Source organism: Pinus tabuliformis, chromosome X, assembly GCF_031772625.1.
Source record: "Pinus tabuliformis cultivar Carrire ecotype Pingquan chromosome X, CPIR1, whole genome shotgun sequence".
Classification (NCBI taxonomy): Eukaryota; Viridiplantae; Streptophyta; class Pinopsida; order Pinales; family Pinaceae; genus Pinus; species Pinus tabuliformis.
This window is the reverse complement of record NC_142308.1, coordinates 985,242,050-985,246,548: the sequence shown is the minus strand read 5'-3', so window position 1 is coordinate 985,246,548 and position 4,499 is coordinate 985,242,050. Positions and strand designations below refer to the sequence as shown.

Below are 4,499 nucleotides of genomic sequence, written 5' to 3'. Positions count from 1 at the left end.
TTGGTGACAATTGAAGCTAAAAAATATTAAAGTCAAAATTGTTGCATGGAGAGTTCAAAATATGTAAAAGACTAGGAGCGAAAATTGTTATATGGAGTGCTTACAGATGTGATTCTACCACTCTTATATTCTATTGGATGGACAATTAACTGCATGAAAGTCTTTGTGTTTTCTTCATATTCATGCAGGTATGTGACAGTTAGTGAGGCCAATGGAAGAGAACTTTTCTACTATTATGTGAAGTCAGAAAGTAATCCAGCAAATGATCCACTTCTTCTTTGGCTTGAGGGAGGTCCTGGTTGCACCGGTTTCACTGATTGTCTATGAGATTGGTCAGCTATGGGAATTCTTGCTCTTATTATCTATTTCAATGCTCAAAGTTGCTATTTACTGAATGAATTTTGATCTTGTACACATTAAGTTTTCAAATTGTGTAATCTGGCCATGGGAACAGCTTGTTCAAATGGCTAACTGTAAGCTCACTTTTACCCAAGTTGTTGGAATTGGCACCCAAAACCGAGTCAACTGCTGTTCTGGAGGTATGGTGCCTGCCAAATTATTGCCCTCCAGGGATCTGCACAAGAAGGTATATACTTATGCGAGTGCATTTAAAATAATCAAAAGGGAGACATGCTAATGCATTTGTTAATAATATCCAGCGTCGGGCTCGATCAAAGTGCACCAGATTGGATTTATCTTACATTATGGCAATGTTTGACAAATTTCCAATTTCATTGGGAATGGCACCACTAAGCCAATTCAAAGCCAGATCCAAATTCTGTAGATTCTTTAGTTGACCAAGTTCTCTCGGTATGGTACCCAGTATATTGTTTGCACGAAGGTTCCTGCATAAGATACCAATTTGCTCGAGGTTGTTCATGTCAACAGTTCGACAAACATATTCATATTTCTAGACTAACTTATAACTGTACAAAAACTTGGCTCATGTGCAAGCTTCATTTGAGTAATAGGCACTTACAGGTCTGCAGCGAAGCTAGAAGGGCCAATTCTGGTGCTAGAACCCCTTTAAGAGATGAGTTTGGAAGATTTCTGCATATAAATTTTTTAAACTTATTCAAGTACTTTGAATCTCAAGTATACAATGCATCAAAAGAAAACAACTGATTCAAACAACTTGGAGAGACTCAACATCAAATGTTCTTTCAATTCTACTCATTTGAAATTAAAAATGGATCTGTGATTCAATTCATCATGGGATTCTAGGTCGCACAACACCAGGACTTGGGACATGCAAGAGACGTGGATACGAGCGTCCAACACAGGACACAGCAACATTCGAAATGTGACAAGGATATATATATATTCAAAAATTTAGAACATTTACAAAATATTAATATTGATGCAACTAATTCCTACATCAAACATACAAGAAATTGGAGTATTCAAGAATCAACACACATAAAATAGTAGTTTAGGAGTTAGAACTACAGCTTTCTCATTGAGTCCCTTGATGTCATCGAAATCACAATGTATTACATAGACACTAATATTACAGGTAGACATGCCAATGGAAAAATACAAAGTAGAGTAGATAGCAGATACGGTGGATATGTTCTTTCTTGAGCTTGGTGTCTTGTTATAGCAAAGTGGTTTGCAGTGCCGGCAGCTTCTCCTATAGCAAAGTGGTTTAGAGTGCCGACAGCTTTTCCTCGAGAAGACAGAATAGTGACAGCGGTAGATGGACTTGGAGAAGGGGATGAACACCAAAATTGACGTTCTTCCCTTTTTCCTGTGACCTTTGTGGTATAAAAGAAGAACACTAAAATTGGAGAAACGACAATTTCACCTCCTTCATTCTTCTTTACCTACACAATCACCTACACAATATTAGAGCATTTTCCTGTGGCTGGAAGTGAAAAAAGGAGGTGAAACTGCTTTTCTAGTTCTGTTTTGGCTCCTTGCACGTCCAACACTCGAGACATGATAGGTCATGTGTCAGAATCAAGTTTTCCACGTGTCTTGTTTTTTTTAGGAAATGTGTCAAACTCATGTCCAACACATGCCTAAGTGTGTCATGTATTTGAGACATGGGATACAGACATGCAGACCCTGGGGGATGTCTCTGGCCTCTTAGGAGATACATATAACATGGCCTCACACTATACAATTCTTGGCTATTCTGAATCCATATTAACTATATTACAACCATGATAACCATTCAATTGTTGTTGATGTTGCTTTTGAAAAAAATTGTCCTTTTTAAAGTAATAAAAGCACAACATAACATTACATCTGCTCTAGAATGTGCACACTATTCTTTGTGTTCTAAATTGACTCTCTATTATCAATGCAACTAGATACAATGATCATCTGATTGCCCTCATTTTTCTAGGGAAAATAAAGGTTCCCTGGAAACACAAACTGACTTTCACCAATTTAAGAGTGACATAGTGGGTGAGTTCTAGGCACCTGCCAAAACATGGTCGAAATTTTTGTGCGCTTTGCAGGTTTGACAAAAGCAAAAAAAGCATCCTGCAACTTCGGAGTGCAATAAGATTTGCAAATTCTGTAAACAAACTTTAGAGAAATGTAGTTTGAGAAGTGTTATTTTCCTGATAAATAATTGGATTGCTCAAAATTTTACAAGGTTGAAGCCAGGCATAGAAGATCCAACTATAGAGCTTCATAGGGCAAATGGTTGCATATACAAAGCCATACATTCCCAAGTTCCAAGTTCTCTGTACAATTAACGCTTAGAAGCCATCCAATTAAAAGGGAACTAGGGAGGGTACATTGTCACCTATTGTATACTCCCTCTGCACTTTGGGCTAGTGCTTTTCTGCCCTCAGGAGAGATCCTTATGTGATCTAAAGTGCAAAAAAAATGACTTTGACCAACAAAGACACTTGGTATCAGAAAATTAGTTTACTGTAATTCAATTGTTACACCTAAATTCTGCTGAGAAATTGATGGGACATCAAGCTAATGTTCAGATCAACTCTTATAATCATTAATTTGCTAAAATTCTTTGTGCAAATCTGCTCTCAAACACCTCAAATCTGCAGACCCGCATGTAAATCTCCAAAAGCAATGATGAGAAACTCTTAAAATTTTGTTTGTGACTGTAGTTCCTTGAATTCTGTGGGTTATGGAGACAAGTGTAGAAGAAAATTAACTGAGCAGGAGTGATTCCCAAGGCCAACCAATTCAGAAAATTCCAAGTAATAAAAAACACCGATAAAATGAGAATTAGCCTCCAAGTAACTGTCACCTTTATCCAATGCCATGCATACAACGTTTAGAGATATTGACTTCAAATTCAAAGTGGATGTCAACAGTCAGATTACTTCAAAAGCACCTTTTCCCACCAAGTTCAATGATGCAGAAGCATCATCACCACCCCACCATGGTTGCAGCATCCCATGAACATTGAGAAGAGGTCAAGCGAGATAGCACTGTGGAAGAGACAGTGGGTAATTTTCGTCCCAGCATTCATCCTCCACCATCCAAATTCCCTTGCTTTCATCTGACAACCCACGGTTTCCCAGACCCAAGGATTCTCGTAGCCAGCTGGAACTTCTGTTTCAAGAGGATTCGATCAGTATTTCTAACGTTTACATTTTGAGCAGTCCAAGCTGTTAACAACCCCATGAGAAAATGACCATTTCCGCGTTGCATCATCTCTAGTTAGTTCCTTGTAATCAGCCACACTTAATTTGAATGATGGCTTTTCTGCTGCCAAAAGATAAAAGGCTTTATAAATTTCAGGAAGCCCAAGACCTAAAAAACAGTAAGAACAGGAAGGAAAAAAATGTCTGGAACCGAACCCTCCTCCCATCACCCCCAACCCTAAATGGATACTAAGAATAATAGATATTGAAAAAAAAGAAAAGAGTTTTCTTTCCATTTTGCCCATTACTAAGCAGTAATAGTATATATAATATGGGTTGAATGCCTTGAATGCTCTAGGATAATATTTCACAATATTATACTATCCTATCATGATGTTGGTCACGAACCAGGCAAACATTATGGGTGAGAACATGAAGCTAACTTTAATTGTACCGAGTACTTTGCTATATAATATGGGTTGAATGCCTTGAATGCTCTAGGATAATATTTCACAATATTATACTATCCTATCATGATGTTGGTCACGAACCAGGCAAACATTATGGGTGAGAACATGAAGCTAACTTTACTTGTACCGAGTACTTACACTCTAGATGAAACACCAATGTATTCAAAATGCTTCTGAGTACTCTAGGTGAAATTCATAGCACTCAGTGCCATTCATTTCGATACAAAGACAAAACATGATTTCCAACTATGAAATCTGAAAAATGAGGAACTGGTTATCAGAAATTATGTAGCTTGCCTAACATCCCATGGCATAAATATCCAACTGTGGATCCTCTTTCCAACAACTTAATTAGTCTTCTCACTTTTGGATTTGGGTACAGCCTTGTATGGTATCTTGATTGCAGATTCCCCAAATATTTAGGGGAGCAGTTAAATATTTGACAGCATTTTTTATT

General features: G+C 37.6%; 1 long non-coding RNA gene across 3 annotated transcripts; it reads right to left on the bottom strand.

Moving 5' to 3' along the window:
• Positions 1-220: 220 nt before the first annotated feature.
• LOC149143026 (uncharacterized) lies at positions 221-3,728 on the bottom strand. Of its 3 annotated transcripts, XR_016264861.1 has the most exons (4): positions 3,233-3,727; positions 980-1,050; positions 702-845; positions 222-574 (listed from the first exon to the last, which is right to left on the bottom strand). It is a non-coding gene; the product is annotated as an uncharacterized LOC149143026 (long non-coding RNA). The 3 variants fall into 3 exon arrangements; XR_016264862.1 differs by having other exon boundaries at positions 221-845; positions 3,320-3,728; XR_016264860.1 differs by having other exon boundaries at positions 221-845.
• Positions 3,729-4,499: the final 771 nt, after the last annotated feature.